Source organism: Marmota marmota, unplaced genomic scaffold, assembly GCF_001458135.2.
Source record: "Marmota marmota marmota unplaced genomic scaffold, marMar, whole genome shotgun sequence".
NCBI classification, from domain to species: Eukaryota; Metazoa; Chordata; class Mammalia; order Rodentia; family Sciuridae; genus Marmota; species Marmota marmota.
The window spans coordinates 62,316-83,347 of NW_026000144.1; the positions used below are offsets into that span (position 1 = coordinate 62,316).

At 34.9% G+C, this 21,032-nt stretch overlaps 1 long non-coding RNA gene across 1 annotated transcript; it reads right to left on the reverse strand.

Moving 5' to 3' along the window:
* Positions 1–16,356: 16,356 nt before the first annotated feature.
* LOC125611450 lies at positions 16,357–18,482 on the reverse strand. The gene is made up of 3 exons (XR_007341629.1): positions 18,412–18,482; positions 17,957–18,059; positions 16,357–17,522 (listed from the first exon to the last, which is right to left on the reverse strand). It is a non-coding gene; the product is annotated as an uncharacterized LOC125611450 (long non-coding RNA).
* Positions 18,483–21,032: the final 2,550 nt, after the last annotated feature.

The following is a 21,032-nucleotide window of genomic DNA, read 5'->3' on the forward strand; positions in this document are numbered from 1 at the left end:
GATCACCGAGCGAGCGGGGCCGCCAGGAGAGCCAGGATGGCGGGAGCCGTCTGCCGGGCCAGGCGGGGACCCTTCTCGCTGCCCCGGGCCGCCGGGGCCGCTTGCAGAGCCGGTTGGGCGGTGGCTGCGGGATTGGACCTCTGCGCCCGCGTGGCCGGCCAAGATTCACTTGTCTGGGGCCAACTGTCACCTCTAATATAACTTACTACTTCCTGGCAGGTCTCCTTTCAGCGGAATTTTGCTAGAAGTTCCTCAGTAGGTAGAATGTAGCAGTTTTAATGGGTGTTTCTGATCCGGTTAATGTGGAGATACTGAAAGTGCTGCTTCCTTGCCGGCCGCCATGTTGGATCCCTGAAAATAATTTCTTAATGAAATTAATCAAATATTCCATTTGGCTCTCTCAATGATGTTGAATATTCTTGGATAAATTTTGCTTATTGTATATTGAGACAGGTTTTAATTGTCTATTCTCTTCCTATTTTTTCTAGTCTATTTCTATTTTAGAATACTCCTATTTCCTATTACATTATATTTTCTCTTATGTTTTACAGGAAATAGAAAAATTAAATGTGTTCACTTAAAGTGAGATAGAACTGGGGGAAATTCTAACAATGTCATTTAATCATTTAGGCTTCCAAGTTATAAGCCAAAGTTTATGTTATAATCATCATTAAAAATTAATTTTAATTATGTGTAAGTTGATAAATTAAATATACCTTCACTAATTTTGTTAAAGCAATTGGAAACCATGCCAATTGCAAAAGGATTTGAAAATCCATCTTTAGAATTATTCTTATAGTTAGTTCTTAGAAATATAAAAATTAAAAAGCTTATCAGTACTTATAAATGGCTACCAATTCTTACTTTCTTATTTAAAGACACAATATACTCAGGAATTTGAGGAAATTAAAATATCAACTTAAATATTCTCTTGTCAATCTAGAACTTCATAAAATTCTTTAATTTGATCAAATGCATGATTTACACATTTAGCTCATTATATTTATAGAACATTTCTGACAATAACCTAATTTGCAAAGCCAATACTCATTATCAGAATAATTAAATTCAACTTATTTCTGACAGGAAAATATTCATTCATTTTTAATTCTAACAACTTTAATTTATGTTCTTATGCTACTCTTCCACTTCTCAATTTTATTATAGGGTGAAGATTATTGCTGGATATTTCTTATATATATGAAGTAAAATATTTCTACTATCTCTTCCCATGCCCTCTTCTTTACTCTTGTGCAACTCTCAGAGGGAATACAAACACTGAAATAGTTGGAGAAGGAAAGAGGTGCTGTTTTTAATTGAAAATTGTCATTTCTGCTATTTGACTTTATAATATATATGTGTAAAGGAAAAGTGGGTAGAAGAAGCCATTTCTAATGTCATGCTTTTTTCATACCAGAAATAGATTTATGTTAAATAGATGCATGAGGCCTAGGATGGGCTGAAGATGCCTTGACTATTAGAGTGTTTATAGATATTAATCTGGAGACTATGCTGCTAAGTGAAATTAGCTGGTTCCAAAAAGCCAAAGGTAGATGTTTTCTCTGATACGTGGAAGCTATCCCACGATAAGGGTAGAGGAAGAATAGAAGCAAGACCCATGGAGTAGACAAAGGGGAATGAAGGGAAAAGGTGAGAAAAGATAGTCGAATTAATCTGATAGAACATTCCTATGTACATATATGAATATACCACAATGAAGCTCACCATCATGCATGTCCACAAGAAATTAATTTTAAAAATAACAATGAGTGGGTGGTAGAAAGATCAGTAGAGGAAAGGACTAGGGGATGGGGGATGGAAGTGAAAGAGGAGGTACTGGGGGTGCAATTAGAATAAATTATATTCCATGCTTTTATCATTATGTCAAAATGAATTTTACTGTTAGGTATAAACTAAAAGAACTAATAAAAAAGAGTTTATACAATTATCAATGTTTTGAAATGTCTTTTTTGTAAGAGAAAAGTAGTAAGTGTTCATTTCAAGATATATCTGAAATGCATATGATAACTGAAACAGAATATTCACATATTTTTTTAAAAAGCCCACAGTTCATGCTATGATTACATTGTCAACAGTATGATAATGGTAATAATTTTTATATAATTATTACTTACAAAAATCACACAATTATTTATCATGCACAATTTCAAAGATTCCAGAAGTGATGTTGAAATTGAGAACAAATCTGCATCTGAATGACAGATTTTAGACAAATATCAAAGTCAAAGATGAATCTCATAGGATTCCACCAACTGTTACAAATTTGTCAAACGTGTTGAATATGAAGACTTTCTCACACCCTCCAAGGCTTTAATGAAAAAGGTAAAATAAAATCAAAGTTACAAATGAATTTTAGCAGCAAGTAGTTACAAAAACAAGAGGAGAATATGTACAAGTGAAAGGGTTGACTTGTAATTGCTGACAATTATGTAACAGATCTTTTAAACTATCAAAATAAGACTACTTATAAAAGCTACAAAAGACATCATAACCTTTGGAAAGTTAAACTAATGTTATTTCCAAGAGATCTGTGTTTACAGAGCATTGAGCAACTCGAGGATAAAAAGTGCCCTTATCATCATAGTGTACATTGGGGGAGGTACAGTTAGATTCACTCACATATGTAGAATGAAACTGAAGCTCTTATCAACATGGAAAGGACATTAATAACAATAGTATGTTTGTTTGTTTGTTTTTGGTACTGGGGATTGAAACCAGGAGCATTTTACCACTGAATCACATCCCCATCCATTTTTATATTTTTATTTTGAGAGAGGGACTCGCTAAGTTGCTTAGGGCCTCAGTAAGTTGCTAAGGCTGGCTTTGAACTTACAACTCTCCTGCCTCAGCCTCCTGAGCTGCTGGGATTACAGGAATGCACCACCATTCCTGGATAATAACAATATTTTTAATGGAAAAAGTGGAAATATTTATTGTGATAATTTATCTATCATTATAAATTGCTGAATAATTCTGTGTGTTTTCTCTCTTTGTGAATACTTTGCCTGTTTGAGGGTAGGCTGGAAAAATCAGGGAATAAATAACAGAACACGTTTTCATCCTTCCTGTATATCCCTGCACAGATTCTCAGAGGCAGAACAAATGATTAAAAAATATGAGAAATGTGCTATTTTTTTAAACTCATTTTTAATATTACCACTACATTGATATTCAGAGATCAGCCCATGCACTTGACATCTGAGATGTCATTCTTCCAGCCTGTCTATTCAGGACCGCAGAGGTACTTTCTTGAGCTTGCATCATTATAAACTGCCATAGTAGCAAATTAATCTTCTCTCCAGCCCAGTTTTCTCTTAAGTAATCCGTGAAATTTTTGCCCAGGAGAAAGAAAGGTTTGATGCCTGCCCACATGTGCCGTGGGAACCCCTAGTTCCTACATCCTTCACCTGCTGTCTCTTCTACCTTCTCCACTTCAATTTGATCTCATTGTCTTACTCCAGCACTTGAGACCCTTTCCACTTTATTTAAAGCTTTTGAGCTTTGTGAAACTTCCTCCCTGATTGCTCTTCTATTGATGTTAATATAGCAAATAGCAAACTCATATCTTTATGCATTTGCTCATCTATCAACTTTTCAGTGAGTTCTACTTTGACCTTGAATTATAAAATTGCAGTCTATCTCTCATCTTCTGGCACTCTTGATTGCTCTTGCTCTTCTTTTTGTCATAGAACATGTCATTTCTGACATATTATATAATGTGATTATTATATTTCATACTTATTACCTTGCATTGTGGCAAAAACTTTGTCTTATTTTTCATTGTTCCTTGCCATCAAGAACAATGTCAACTAATAGCAAACAGTCAATAAATATTTGTGGAATAAATGAACAAAAGAGTCATGTGACCATGAGACATGATACTTGATTTTCTCTTTCACAAAGTATAGAAAAAGAATAAATAAATTGAAATGTGAGTATATATTTAACATAGAACAAAACAATAACATTTCTAAGAGAATGAGTTAAGACTTACCCAAGGTAATGAGAAGTTAGTCTTTCTGCAAATAATCATATTCCAGATTCAATTGCACAGTTTTATTAGAAGATCACAGGACAATTTTCTTCTTAATATTAATGATATGAATATATACATATGTATCTCCATATATTTTTGGCGTGTGTGTGTACTAAACATGTAAACATAAAATAAAAATATTAGCTAAATGTAAAAATAAAAAAGAAATGCAATTCTCTTTTATATTCCTTTAGTTTATTATTATTTTCTGAGAAAAATTTTTAATACAGTTTTTTATTTTTTAAAGTTTTAATTTGTTCTTTTTAATTATACATGGGAGTAGAATGTAGTTTAATATATCATGTATACATGGAGTATAACTTACCATTTATGTGGTTGTACATGCTGTGGAGTTATGCTGATCATGTATTGATATATGAACATAGGAAATTACGTCCGATTCATTCTACTGTCTTTTCCATTCCCATGTCCTCTCTCTTCCCCTAACTCTACCCTGTCCAATCCAGTGAACCTCCTCATACCCTTCCTCCCACCTCTGCCTATTGTGAGTTAGAATCCATATATCAGAGAGGACATTTGGCCTTTGGATTTTTTGGTATTGGCTTATTTCACTTAGCACAATAGTCTTCAGTTCCATACATTTACCAGCAAATGCCATAATTTCATTCTTCTTTATGGCTGAGTAACATTATAATATGTATATATGCCACATTCTCTTCATCCATTCATCTGTTGAAGGGCATCTAAGTTGGTTCTGTAATTTAGCTATTGTGAATTTTGCTGCTATAAACATTAATTTGGATGCATCACTATAGTATGCTGTTTTTAAGTCCTTTGAGTGTAGACTGAGGAGTGGAATAGCTGGATCAAATGGTGGTTCCATTTCAAGTTTTCCAAGGAATCTCTATACTGCTTTCCATATTGGCTGCACCAACTTGCAATCCCACCAGCAATGTATGAGTGTGCCCTTTTCCCCACATCCTCGCCAATAATTATTGTTGTTTGTATTCTTAATAGCTGCTATTCTGACTGGAATGAGATGAAATCTTAGTTTTGATTTGCATTTCTCTAATGCTAGAGATTTTGAACATTTTTTCATGTATTTGTTGATTGATTGTATATCATCTTCTGAGAAGTGACTATTCAGTTTCTTGGCCCATTTATTGATTGGGTTGTTTGTTTTCTTGGTGTTAAGATTTTTGAGTTCTTTTTATATCCTAGATATTAGTGCTCTGTCTGATGTGTGTGTGTGGTAAAAATTTGCTCCCATTCTGTAGGTTTTCTATTCACTTCATTGATTGTTTCTTTTGCTGAGGAGAAGCTTTTTAGTTTCAATCCATCCCATTTATTGATTCTTGATTTTATTTTTGTGCTATAGGAGTCTTCTTAAGAAAGTTGGAGCCTAATTTAACATGATGAAGATTTGGATCTACTTTTCCTTTTATGAGGCATAGGGTCTCTGGTCTAATTCCTAGGTCTTTGATGCACTATAAGTTGAATTTTGTGCATGGTGAGAGATAGAGGTTGAATTTCATTTTGCTACATATGGGGTTTCAGTTTTCCCAGCACCATTTGTTGAAGAGGCTATCTTTTTTCCAATATATGTTTTTAGCACCTTTGTCTAGTATGAAATAACTGCATTTAGGTGAGTTTGTCTCTGGGTACAATTGTGCACATTGGTCTACAAGTCTATTTTGGTGCCAATATCATGCTGTTTTTGTTACTATTGCTCTGTAGTATAGTTTAAGGTCTGATATAGTGATGTCAACTGCTTCACTCTTCTTGATAAGCATTGCTTTGGCTATTCTGAGTCTCATTTTTTCAGATGAATTTCATGACTGATTTTTCTATTTCTATGAAGAATGTCATTGGGATTTTGATTGGAATTGCATTAAATCTGTATAGTGCTTTTGGTAGTATGATCATTTTGACAATATTAATTCTGCCTATTCAAGAACAAGGTAGATCTTTCCATCTTCTAAGGTCTTCTTTGATTTCTCTATTTAGGGTTCTGTAGTTTTCCTTTTGGAGGTCTTTCACCTCTTTCAATAAGTTGATTCCCAAATAATTTTTTGAGGCTATTGTATATGGGGTAGTTTTCCTAGTTTCTCTTTCAGAGGATTTGTCACTGGTGTGGAGAAATTCCTTTGATTTATGGGTGTTAATTTTATATCCTGCTACATTGCTGAATTAATTTATTAGTTCTAAAAGTTTTTTGGTGGAATTTTTTGGATCCTCTAGGTATTGAATCATGTTTTTCACAAATAGTGATAGTTTGAGTTCTTCTTTTCCTATCTGTATCTCTTTAATTTCTTTTGTCTAATTGCTCTGGCTAGAATTTCAAGAACTATGTTAAATAGAAGTGGTGAAAGAGGGCATCCCTGTCTTGTTCCAGTTTTTAGAGGGAATGCTTTCAATTTTTCTCCATTTAGAATAATGTTGGCCTGGGGCTTTAGCATAGATAGCTGTTACAATGTTGAGATATATTCCTGTTATCTCTAGTTTTTCTGGTGTTTTGAAGATGAAGGGGTGCTGTATTTCGTCAAATGCCTTTGTGCATCTATGGGGATGACCATATGATTTTTATCTTTAAGTCTATTGATGTGATAAATTGCCTTTATTGATTTCCATTTGTTGAACCAACCTTGCATCCCTGGGATTAACCCCACTTGGATGTGGTGCACTATGTTTTAAATATATTTTTGTATGTGGCTTGCCAGAATTTTATTGAGTGTTTTTGCTTCTAGGTTCATTAGAGATATTGGTCTGAAATTTTTTTTCTTTGATGTGTCTTTGTTTGGTTTTGGAATCAGGATGAATTGGCCCCATAGAATGTGTTTGGAAGTTTTTCCTCTTTTTATAGTTCATGGAATAATTTGAGGAGTATTGGTATTAGTTCTTCTTTGAAGGTCTTGTAGAACTGAGCTGTGTATCCACTGTACCTGTGATTTTTCTTGTTTGGTAGGCTTCTGATGGTATCTTCTATTTCATTGCTTGAAATTTATCTGTTTAATTTGTGTATATCATCTTGATTCAGTTTGGGCAAATTATGTGATTCTATAAATTTGTCAATGCCTTCAATATGTTCTATTTTAGTTGAGTACACATTTTAAAAATAATTTCTAATTATCTTCTGTATTTCGGTAGTGTCCATTGTGATATTTCTTTTTTCATCATGGATGTTAGTAATTTGGGTTTTCTCTCTCTTTCTCTTCATTAGCATGGCTAATGGTTTATCAATTTTATTTATTTTTTCAAAGAACCAACTTTTGTTTTGTCAATTTTTTCAATTGTTTCTTTTGTTTCAATTTTATTGATTTCAGTTCTGATTTTAAATATTGCTTGTTCTTTACTGCTTTTGGTGTTTATTTGTTCTTTTTTTTCTAAGGCTTTGAGATGTAATGTTAGGTCATTTATTTGTTGACTTTTTTTCTTTTAAGGAATGAACTCCATGCAATGAACTTTCCTCTTATTACTGCATTCATAGTGTCCCAGAGATTCTGATATGTTGTATCAGTATACTTATTTACCTCTAAGAATTTTTTAATCTCCTCCCTGATGCTTTTTGGAATCCATATTCTGTTCAATAGCATATTATTTAGTCTCCAGATGTTGGAGACATGTTGAGATATGTTCCTGTTATCACTAGTTTCTGTACTGTTTTGAATAAGAAGAGGTGCTGTATTTTGCCAAATGCAAAATTGTATAGAATGCAAGGTAGTATCTTTACTTTTCTAGTGCCGCAGCCCGGCTGGCTGGGCAAAATAACCGGGGGGTGACGAGCAACTTGTATACATTGATACAGCAGGAGTGGGAGCCGTTTATTGTAGGACCGGAGGGGTATTTATACATTCCACACAGCTTATCTAATTAACATAAACTAGATACAGGAATAAGGAATCTCCACACTTAATGGCTTGCTGGCTTTACTTCACAAACCACTCCCTCTGGCAAAATGCCAGGCGCCATCCAGACTTGTTTACAGACTCTAACATTTGCCAGGCGCCATCCTGACTTGTTTACAGACCTTAACATTCTTGTATTTGCTAAGTGTTACTTTGTGGCATAATATATGGTCTGTTTTAGAGAAGGATCCATGTGCTGCTGTGAAGAAAGTACATTCACTCATTTATGGATGAAATATTCTATATATGTCAATTAAGTCTGTTATTGATTGTATTATTGAGTTCTATAGTTTCTTTATTTAACTTTTGTTTGGAAGATCTATCCAGTGGTGAGAGATATGTGTTACAGTCACCCATAATTATTGTGTTGTGGTCTGTTTGACTCTTGAACTTGAGGAGTTTGTTTGATGAATGTAGATGCTCCATTGTTTGGGGCATATATATTTATAATTGTTAAGTCTTGTTTATGTATGGTTTGCTTAAGTATAAATTGTCCTTCTTTATCCCTTTCGATTAACTGTGGCTTGAATTCTAGTTCATTTGATATGAGGATGGAAATCCCTGCTTGCTTCTGCGGTCCATGTGAGTGGTATGTTTTTTCCCAACCTTTCACCTTCAGTCTGTACATGCTTTTTCCTATGAGATGAGTCTCTTGAAGGACATCATATTGTTGGGTCTTCTTTTTTAGTTGAATCTGCTAGTCTATGTCTTTTGATTGGTGAGGTTAGGCCATTAACATTCAGGGTTATTATTGAGACATGATTTGTATTTCTGGTAATTTTTGTTTATTTTTGGCATTTAACTTGATGTGGTTTCTCCTTTGATTGGTTTTTCCTTTAATGTAACACCTCCCTTTGCTAATTTTAATTTCCTTTTCATGGAATAATTTGCTGAGAGTATTCTGTAGTGCAGGCTTTCTAGTTGTAAATTCTTTTAATTTTTTTTATCATGGAAATTTTTATTTCATCTTCAAATATAAAGCTTAATTTTGCTGAATATAAGACACTTGGTTAGCATCCATTTTCTTTTAGAGCTTGGTATATGTTATTCCAGGATCTTCTAGCTTTGAGAGTCTGGGTTGAAAAATCTGCAGATATCCTAATTATTTTCCCCCTATATGTAATCTGATTCCTTTCTCTGTGGCTTTAACAATTCTCTCCTCATTCTGTATGCCAGGCGTTTTCATTATAATGTGCCTTGGTGTGGGTCTGGTGTGATTTTGTACATTTGGCATCCTGTGAGCATCTTGTATTTGATTTTCCAATTCATTTTTTATGTTTGGAAATTTTATGATATTATGTCATTGAATAGATTGTTCATTCTTTTAGTTTGTAATTCTATGCCTTCTTCTATCCCAATAATTCTTAAATTTAGTCTTTTTATGTTATACCATAATTCTTGAATGTTCTGCTCATGATTTCTTACCATCTTCACTGTGTGGTCAACATTCTTTTCAAGATTATATATTTTATCTTCATTGTCTGAGGTCCTGTCTTCCAAGAGATCTAATCTGTTGGTGGTGCTTTCTATTGAATTTTTAATTTGGTTTATTGCGTTTTTTTTTTATTTCAATGATTTCTGTTTGGTTGTTTTTCAGAACCTTTATCCCCTTATTGAAGTAATCTTTTGCTTCCTGTATTTGCTTATATAGCTCTTTATCAAAATGATCTTTTGCTGCCTGTATTTGCTTTCTTATATCATCCTTTATTCCACAGAACATTTTAATTATGTACATCCCAAACTTTTTTGTCATTTTTCTGTTGTTCTGCCCATGGATTTAATAATGTAGTATCTTGGTTTGTTTTGGGCACTTTCTTCTCTTGTTTTTTTTGCATGTTGTTTGTGTGACTTCCCTTCTAGCGCTGTGGATTCGGACATTACAATTTTTACCCTATGTGCTTGTAGTGTGTCCTTGCAGGGTTCCAATACTCTCCTTGATTTTTCTTCTAAGTCTCAGCAGGTGTCCCAAGCTGGGAGTTGCCCCAACTGAAGATGGTGACAAATGTGTCCCAAGACGGAGGTGGCTGCTTTCAGCCATGGGGTGTCCAGTTGGGTGGGGCCAGGTGGTGGCATTGGGCAGCATGTTCAGAGATGCAGCTCTGTGGCATGCAGTGCTGTGGTAGTCGCTGTCTCCTGACCCTGTGTGGTGTCCCCAGGTGCAGGCAATCATGTATATGGAACTATGGAAGTGGTTTCAGTGTCCCAAGATGGAGGTAACCCGGGGAGCCTCACATTGGTAGACAGGGGTCCACATGAGAGTGGCAGCTGGAGGTTCTGCATGTGGTCAGTAGCTGGTTGTCCTGCATGGGAATAGAAGCCAGGAGTCCTTTACAGGTGTTGATGCCAGTTGTCAGGCATCCAGAGGTCCTGGCGGGTGAATGGCTAGGAGTCCTGCGTGCCAATCCTGAGGCCTGGAGACCTGAGCAAGTTCAGCGGCCATAATTCCTGCACAGGAACAGGTGTTGGGAGTTCTCTAATAACTCACAGAGACACAGTATTCCCACTACTTGAATCCCAGGCCATGGAGTGACACAGAATACAGCCTCCCTCTAGCCTGCCATCTTGGATCACCCCTGCTACTTCTATTCTTGATAATTGCCATTCAGACTGGAATGACATGAAATCTCTGTAGTTTTAAGTTGCATTTTTCTATTATCTAGTGATTTTGAACACTTTTTCATATACTTGTTGACCAATAATATTTCTTCTTCTGTGAAATATCTGTTCAGTTCCTTACCCATTTATTGATTGGATTATTTGTTTGTTTGGTGTTAAATTTGGGGGTTCTTTATATATTCTGGAGATTAATGCTGTATCTGAGCTGAAGGTGGCAAAGTTTTTCTCCCATTTTGTAGGCTCTCTCTTCACATTCTTGATTGTTTCCTTTGCTATAAAGAAGCTTTTCAGTTTGATACCATCCCACTTACTGATTCTTGATTTTATTTCTTGTGCTTTAGGAGTATTGTTGAGGAATTTGATTCCTAGGTTGACATAATGGAGAGTTGGGCCTACTTTTTCTAATAAATTTTTGAGTTATTATTAAAATAAAGTCTTTTGCATTCATAGAAATCTGTTTTTTGAGTCCATGTAGCTTACCCCACAGCCAATGAATGACCAGAGACTCATAGGCTAATTAAAAATCAATTGAAAGAGTAACAGTACTTATATTTTTATGATTGATCATGCAATAAAATGATAATATACATTAATAACTGATAGTTACATAGCACTCCCAGAAGCCTGCCTTTTCATTGAATAAAAATGTGAATTTGACAGTTGTTAATTTGTTAATTTGCAGTTTCCTGAGAAGAGATATGCATTCTCAAGAAACAACTCAAATGAATAAGAAATTTATTATTATTATTATTATTATTCTTTGAGTGAATGATGCCCTTATTTGAAAATCTAAATGGGACCCTTAAGTTCCTCAGATAACATAAAGGAGCTCCACCCTGGAGGAAAGGGCTGATATTAGGAGGAACAGCAGACATAGTCATATGTGACTTCCTCAACTATTGTGCAGGATCCAAGAGTGGTGCACTTTCCCTTAGGGTAAAGATCCCTTCTTTGGGTTATGAAAAACGTAGGCACAGTACCATTAGAAAATAAAGCCAAAATTTAAAATGAAAAGGTCGAACCTGATTCAAAATAGAATTACTACAGAAATAATAAGTGTGAAATGGGAGCAGGATGATGAGTTAAGAGGAATTTGAAAAGGAAATAACTCTGACTTTCAGAGAAAGAGGTCCAAAGTAAATGCAACCAGTGTTTCCCAAAAATTTCATAATAAACAAAAACAATATTTTCAGGAATAGAGTGTCACACTTTGCATTTAATTTGGAAGGACATCTTTGGCATGTAAAAGAGGAGAGATTGGGAAGAGAAATGTGGGAAAATGTGATTGCTTGAGGTTTCCAAACAAGTGGAGGAATCTGCCTCAGGCCAGAATAGAACTAAAATGGATATCACTAACTGGATTCACTGTATATGAGTCTGTATGTGCTGTATGACAGATTCACTTGGACTTCATGATTCTGACTTCCTGAAGGGGGGCAGCAGCCTTTCATTGTGTCAGTCAGTCAGTCAGTCCTCCCGCTTTGAATCATCTGACAGTTATGGAGAGAAAGAGAACTGTGTTGATGATGGGCTAGGCATAGTAGGAAGCATACTTAGGAAGAGTCAAGAGATTAATAAAATATTTTATTGAGGCCCTCTCTGCTTCATAGTAAACATGTCCTGAGCTGGTTTGCCCCAACACAACATTCTGCCATGATATTCTGCATTGCCTTGGACCCAGAGCCATGGAGTCAACCATCTATGGACTGAGCCCTCTGAAACCATGAGTCACAAATAAACTTTTTCTTCCTCTGTGTTTTTCCTGTCAGGTCTTTGGTCACAGAAATGAAAAAAAAAATTGACTAAAATAGAAATTGTCATGCAGAGGTGGGGTCATTGCTCTGATGAATGTGATCATGTGATTCAGACATCTGTGGAGTTGGTTTCTGGTAGGAGAAATTTTGAAATATTTATAGATACAAGCTGGAAAATCTTTAGAATTTAAAATGGAGTTTAGTGGGTGATTCTGGTAGGTATTCAGAAGGCCAGAATGCAGATAGGACTGTGTACAGTAAAGACGTGACTCATGAGGTTGAGAGGAGAAGGAAATTGTACCAGAGGCTATTCTTGTCACATTCTGGCTAAGAAGTTGTCTACATTTTTTCCATGTCCTAATACCTTCTTCTGTGAGACTGAATTTAAAGGCACTAATTAATCTGGTGAAGGAAATTTTAAGGGAGCAAAATATTTAGGAGGTGACTTGGATATTGTTAGTGGCTTTTAGTTAAGTTTAATATGATAATCAAGAGCAGAGAGCAGAACAGAAAGATGTGAAAAACATTTGTAGTTTGTCCAGAAAAGTGCAAATAAAACTGTGGCTAAAGAAGGTGTGATTGTTAAAGAGACTTGAGCCACTAAGTAAATGTGAAATATTCTACCAAGTGACAATAGAAGAGATGCCTTGAGGGCATCTCAGGAATTGTCAGGTCCACACTCATCTCAATCAAGGGTGTAAAAGTAATTTCCTTTGAGAAGAGTCCATGGGGACACCCTGCTTGTACAGGGGGGATGAGGAAGTTATTTCACCATGCTCACCTGCCTGGGAACTCAGAGGTTTCTGCCATTGTGGTTACAACAGGCTTGGTGACTGCTTGAGATCATGGCAGACTTTGCTGGCAACCATGTAGTACTGGTTCATCAGGAATGGAGGATGCTAGAGTTATGAGTTCATGGAGGCTTCCACTAAAATTTTAAAGGAAGACCAGGGAGGCCAGGAGAAGTGTAGCAGGGTCAGAGTTCCTGTTCGCTGCCCCTGAGAGGGTGATGTATGAAGTTGTGAAGAAGTAACTGAAGCTGCAGTGGAGAACCTGGAGATTAACAGGTACTCCTACTGTGGGAAGCCTGATGAGGAAGACTGCAGGAATCGACCAGAAACAAGCTAAGAGCCCATGTGGGCTGCAACCAGCATGGTCACAGAGCTACACAAGCCTTTTGGTGAGAATATCTTGAAGCTTTGTATCCCAGAAGTTGGATGTGGAACAATAGGACTTGTTTGCCCAGTTGGATTTTAGTCTTGCTTTGGTCCCATCTCTTTTTTCTGGGCCTCTCTCTCTCCCTTGTGGGAAGCCATTGTTTACTCTGTTCCTTTATATATTGAATATATGTAACTTGCTTTTTATTTTTACAAAATTATGCTGAGATTTCACCTTGAGACTCAGAGAAGACTTTGGACTTGGACTTTTAGACAATGCAAAATATGCAAAGGGATTCTTGGGAATGGAGTAAATGTACTTTGCATTGTGGAATGGACATAAGCTTTAGGAGGCCAGGACAGAATGTTATAGTTTGGATTTGTGGTATCCCCAAAAGCTAGTGCGTGAGATAATGCAAAAACATTCAAAGGTGAAATAATTAAATGATAGGTTATGAGAGGTGTGACTTAATCAGTGGCTTAATCTACCTATATGGATTAATTGGGCTGTAACTGTGGGCAGGAAGGGTGTAGCTAGAGGAGGCAGTTCACTGGAGTCATGTCTTTGGGGTATAATTTTGTTCAGGCTGAGCTTGCTCCCTCTGCTTCCTTGTGGTCATATCCTGAGCTGTTTTCCTCCACCATAGACTGAGACCACCACTGGACTGAGACCTCTGAAACTGTGAGCCTTAAATAAATTTCACCTCTAAAAATTTATTGAACTTTATTCTTCATCAAACACCATTCTACAATTTTTTGAATGTTAGCTTAGGAATTGGAGGTAAAAACAGTTTTGTAGTTTGTAATTATAAGAAAATTGACTGCCCTTGGGGAGCCCTTGCAAAAATTGATTTTTACCTGTTACTGATACTATTACAATATAAATATGATTTGATTAAATAAATAATATCTTTAGGTACTGAAAGAGATTGATTGTAAAAGAAAATCAGAGGATATTTCCCTATACAGAAGAGATGTAAAGCAAACATTATAAATGTCTGCTGATTGTATTTCAGGACACAATGATAGTTTTGTTTCATAAATTACTTTCTTGAAGCAACCCTGTTCTGGACAAGAAGAGTGGAACCATTTATTCCCAAATATATGAAGAATAAATTAAATCACAGGTGTTATTTTCAAATGCTGTCATTGTTATTGTTATTATTAATATGTTACCTGTTCACTAGGTATATTACTTCCTGCATAGATGTCCCTAAGGTAAAAGTTAATGAAGTTTACAAGTCTCTAAAAGATCAGATATTATTAAGTGAGGATAGATTTAATAAGAATTTGGTATCTTCCCCTAGTTTATGACTGACTTCCTTCTCAAGGGGAAATGAAAGTTTGTTTTGTTTTTTAATCTCATTGGGGCAAAATTTAGAGACACCAAGAGACAAAATCCAGTCCTAGAAGTTCACACATCCTTATTTTGCCTTCTAACTGAAACAACACTAAAATAATACATAATATCATTCTGTTGAAATGCTTTTTGATTTAATCTAAAGATAGAAACTTTGTATTCAAGCAATTACCATGAGTGAGGTATCATAATGTTCTCTCAATTCTGGATGTTCAGGAGTACCACAGGTAGGATATACCAGCTAAATTTGATTTCCCCGTAGGATCTCTGGCTAATATTGTGCAAGAACAAAACCAGAAAGCTATCTATTAAGCTGAGAAAGAAAAACTGCCATTTGACAGAATAAAAATAAATTATTACGAATTTATCAGCAGGATGTGGTGGCACATTCCTGTAATCTCACCAACTCAAGTGGCTGAGGCAGGAGAATCATGAGTTCAGGGCCAGCCTGAGCAATTTAACAAGGCCCTAAGCAACTTTGTGAGATCCCATCTAAAAATGAAAAATAAAAAAGTCTGTGGATGTGGCTCAGCGTTTAAGTGCTCCTGGGTGAAATACCTGATATCCCAAAATAAAATAAAATAAAAATAAAATTTAAAAAATCACCAAACCTGTATGTCCCTTCTCAAATCCAAATTCTACAAGTGAAAAATTTGAATTTTAAACAGCATATTTTTTTTCCTTTCTTTATCCCTTCCATAGAGTTATGCCTAATCTGCTTTGGCATCACAAAAGTACTTTCTGAATTTTAGGTGAAATCTGAGTATTAGAGAGTAGATTCTCCAGGGAAAATTCTGGTTTTCCTGGGATTCTAAACATGATTTTTTCATAAGTATACTTCACAGGTTAAAAAATACCTAGAAATTCTATGTATTCACATGACAGAGAAGATGCGGATCTTCATAGTTATAAACTCTGAAGCTTTCATCAGATTTGCAGGAGTACATGTGAGCTGAACAAACTTGATTTAATAATTTGATTGGCATTGCTTGTTTGTGCCAATTTAATTTGCTTTCCTTTATAAAGCTACTCATCTCAGTGAAAGTTTTCCTTCTGTGATTTCAGAAATTGCTTCCAAAGTAAATCAATATTTATCTTCAGGAGTTGGTGATAACTTGGGCTAGGTGCTCACACGTACTCAACTTCTTCAAGTACTTCATGACACATTTTGAGAAATCTTTTCCACTTTTTCTGATACAATATTATCTTAATTAAAACATCATATTTAGTAGTCAATCATATTTATTTTAAAAATAAAAAATGATTAAATATGATTTTGTTGTCTTTCCTGTATCATTGTAAAATCTTCATGCACGTATTCTCCAGATTTGTAGAATTTGGGGAAGTTTGATCTTTTATTAAAATATATATATTTTTATATCCAAGAGACTCTTACAGATATGTTTTCAGAAATACCCCAAGTGATTGTGGTGAGTAAGCAGAAAAGGAGAATGTATTTACTTTACACTAGGTTTATACTGAGAAAAGAAATTTAATTTTGAAATGGAAGATAAAATACATAGATGCTTGTCAGGTGTTACTCAATAATAATTGTCAAAATAGCAATATTTATATTGAAATGTTGTAAAAGTTCTACTTTTCTATGGTATAAACAAACACTAGATCTAAATTAACAACACAGATATTTCATACCTAACAAAACATTTTACGTAGTTATTCAGTGATTGCTGTGGTACATTTTCTTTGTTCTGAAAGCAGAATCTGAAGCAAGGACTGGAGTGCAGATAATTCATTTCAGAGGTGATCCCAGGAAACAACAGTGAGAGATCAGGAGATTGTGTAAGAAAGCAAAAGAGCTAATTTAAGAAACTGTATCTACAGAGGCCAATTCATGAGAAAATGAAATGCTGATTGTCAGGTCAGTGGCGGTGACTTAGAACAAAGCAGCCCACTCAGGAAAAAACATCTATCAGGCACCCACAGAAAGCCTATCAATCAGCGGGATCTCCTGACTGACGCCTGTCAATCATCAGGACTCACTGGCCAATCCTGGAGTTCAGCCATCTCCCTCAACAAACTCCAGCGGGCCTAGGGACTCTAAAAACACCTTTTCCTGTTTCAAGCCCCTCCCTTTCTGCCTAAGCCCCATAAAATCCAAATCCGGTGGAGCGGTTTCTCCTCAGACCCTTCTCCAGTTTCTGTCGGTCTGATCAAGTTCCGCCCAGGAATGATATCCCAAATAAAGCCTCATTCGGAGGTCTTTTTAAATTTGCCTCCTTTGGTCGCTGCCTTGCCTGATCTTACACTGGTTTCAAGGTGATTTTACCAGAAGCATGTGGAATGACCCCGGAGTTCCCTGAGTAAAAGCAGGAGCATTTGTCTAGTGGTTAATCTCTGCTAGTTGAAGTTTGCTCTTGGAAACATTAAGCCTGTGCTTCTCATTTTAAATTGTACACAGGCTAAGCTGGCTACCAGGACTTCAGGAAAAAGTCCTCAAGCAGAAAGAATGAAATTGGTGGTGGAGTGACTGAAGGAGAATGCTGTGGGTGGGAGAACTTGAACAAGTGCTGCACTGTTCAAGTTTCACATTCTGAAACTTTTCTTTGGTTGAAACAGTGGAAATGTTCTCTTAACATAAATCCCAATTCCAAGGTGTCTTCCTTTCCATCACAGTTCACTTCTCTGAGAACTAAGAGGTTTCAAAAGATATCTGTTTGCATGGTGTGTTATATTCTGCAACTGCAAATTCATCTGGAAGAGAGAAATTGTTACTCGAAACAGTCTTACAACATTGTTTAAGAAGAAAACATCTTTATTATCTGTTCATAAATAAGCTCTCATACACCTATGCTACTATAACAACTTCTTTGATTGATAACTGTCAGATATACTTTTATTCCTATGACTTTTGTACAAATGTATATGATCATTCTTAAGTGTTTTCAGGTATGATCTTTTGTACATGATCTTTGGTACATGTTATCCATGGTCTGTAAATGAACTTTTGTACATGTTAGCTATTAAAACTCTGAAGTACTTGGTATTAGATGATATGCAATGTTTAAAAACACCAAATAACAAGTGAAGTTTTCAAAAAGAGAAACTATAAGTGGAGAAAGCAATAATTGGCTTATGTATAATTAAATGCAGAATATGATGGCACTCAAATGAAGTAAAATTCTTACCAGTTGCATAGTAATCATAGAGCTGGACAGATGCAGGCTTGATGTTGGATACAAGTGCATCTTGTTCAATGGAAAATGAGAATTGAATTTCCTTTTGAGTAACCTAGGAATAAATGAATATTTTTAGTATATAAAGCATATTTTTCACTTTTTTCCCCATTTCAAATATTTAGAATTATTTTTAAAATGCTCTTTTGGTGAGGTGGAGATGTGGGTCACTGATAGCACCTAGCATGCTCAAGGCCCTGGTTTCAATCCCCAGCACCTCCAAAAACAAAACAAAATGAAACTACAATGAAAGTAACAACAACAACAAAACAAACAAAAGCAAAGATAAAACAATGCTCTTTTGGTACTTATACCCATAGGAAAATAGAAAAAAAAACATAAAAAATAAAAACCAATTATGTAGCATATACACCAACAGCCAAATCAAATTATAATATTAAACTTACATTCTCCAAGTAGAAAAACACATGTGTAGTTTTGATTTCTATGCGTTGTACTTTGCCATCTTCTTGAAGCTAAAAATAAAGCAAAAAAGTATACTGAACATTTAGGGGATTAGAAATATGAACAACTTATAATCCAAAGATAAAAATATTTAATTTTAATTTGGTAATTTTCTTGCATCTTTATAAATACTTGAGAAGTTTCTATGTAGCTTCAACAATAAATACTAATCTTTGGGTATCATTTGTTCAACATTTTTGAGAGATCTGTCTATATAATATTGGTTTCTAAAAAAAAACATTAAGTAGAATAATAGAATAGAATAGAATAACTAAACACTAACCTTTTCAACTTCAATATAAATTTATTTTTAATTGGAAAATAATAGTTGTGCATATTTAAAGAGTACATTATGGTATTTTCATCTATCTATACACTGTAGAAAGATTCAAATAAAATAGCTAATATATTCATTATTGCACCAACTTCTCTATCCCTCCATCAGGTTTAAAACATACAGTATTAATAATCATGGTCTACCTGTAGTTCCATATGTCACTACAACTTATTCCTCTGGTATAACTGAAAGGCTGTACTTTTTGATCAACATCTTTTCTTTTACTAGCTCTTCCTCTTGCCCCAAAACTCTAGTCCAAATCATTCTACTCTGTTTTCATGACATCACATTTTAAAATTTTGATTTCACATATAAATGAGATCATATGGTATTTTTTTTTCTCTGCCTGGATTATTTCATTTAGCACAATATCCTCCAGTTTCATCCACATTGTTACGAATGACAGAATTTCTATTTTAGAGTTTAGCATTCCACTCTACATATATGCTACTGTACACACAAACCACATTTCCTTTATCCATTTGTTTGCTGTTGTACACATAAGCTGCTTCCTTATTCCGGGCAATGTGAATAATGCTGAAATGAACATGGGAGTACAGATGTCCCTTTGATATGCCAATTTCAATTCCTTTGCATATTTGCCCAGAAGTGGGGATGTTGGACTGTACAGTAATTCTATTTTGTTTGTTGAAGAAATCCCACATTCTCTTCCAAAATGGCTAAACAGTAATATATTCCCACCAATAATGTACAAGGGCACTACTTCTGCATCATCAATGCCAAAATTGGTTATCATTCATGGTTTTGATAATGGCAATTCTAACATATGGAAGGTGTTAGCTCACTGTGGTTTTAATTAGTATTTCGCTGATGATTAGATGTCTTGAGAATTTTTTATCTATCTGTTGGTCATTTATATCTATTATTTTGAGAAATGTCTTTTCAAATTTTTTGCCTGTTTTTTATTGGATTATTTGTTTTCTTGCTACTGAGTTGTTTGAGTTTCTTATGTAATTTCAATATCAGCCCCTTATCAGATTGTGTTTTGCAAATATTTTCTCCCATCCTATAGGTTATCTCTTCACTTTTTTAAAGAAATTTTTATTTGTTTTTATTAGTAACACATGACAGTAGAATGCATTTATGTACTTTGATATATCATACATTGATGGGGTATAATTCCTCATTTTTCTAATTATTTTCTTTGCTGTGCAGATGCTTTTGAGTTTGATGCAATCTTATTTGCCTGGTTTTGCTTTTGTTGCCTGAATTTTTCAGTTCTGTTCAAGAAATCATTACCCAGACCATGTTATGGAGTTTTTCCCTGGTGTTTGTCTAGTACCTCAACTGTTGAATCTGACATCCATCTTGAGTTGATTTTTATATATGGTGTGAGACAAAGGTCCAATTACATTTTTTCTGTGTGTAGATATTCAATTTTCTCAGCAGCACCATTTATTAAAGAGACTGTCCTTTCCCATGTGTATTCTTCACATCTTTGCCCAAAATCAACTGATTCTAGTTGGGTATATTTTTAAGTTTCTGTCTTGTTCTATTGGTCAGTATGTCTGTTGTTATGATAATACAATGCTGTTTTGATTATAATTGTTTTCTCATAAGTTTTGAAATTAAAGAGGAGTTGATATCTCTGCCCCTGTTCTTTTTCTCAAGATTGTTTTGGCTCTTTAGAGTTTTTCCTGGTTCCCAAAACTTTGAGAATTTTTTTTTTCTATTTTTAGTAAGCATGCCATTAGAATTTTGAAAGGGATTGCACTGAATCTGTAGGCTGCTTTGGTTAGTAGGGGTATTTTAACAATATTAATTCTTTCAATCTATGAACATGAAAGATAATTCCACTTTTTTGTGTTTCCTTCAATTTTTTCATCAATATTATATAATTTCAATGTACAGATTTTTTTTACCTGTTTGGTCACATTTACTCTGAAGTATATATATATAATATTCATTCATTTATTTATTTATTTTTAAATATTTTTTAGTTGTCAATGGATCTTTATATGTGGTGCTGAGAATCAAACACTGTGCCTCACACAAGTCAGGCAAGTGTTCCACCACTGAGCCACTACCCCAGCCATGATTTTCATTTATTTTTGACGCTATTATAAGTTAAATTCCTTTTCGGATAATTTGTTGTTAGTATTTTAACATTCTATTGATTTTTGTACATTGATCTTTAATCTATAACTTTACTGAATTTGTTTATCAGTTCTAACAGTTGTTTTTTTTGTTTTTTGTTTTGCTGAG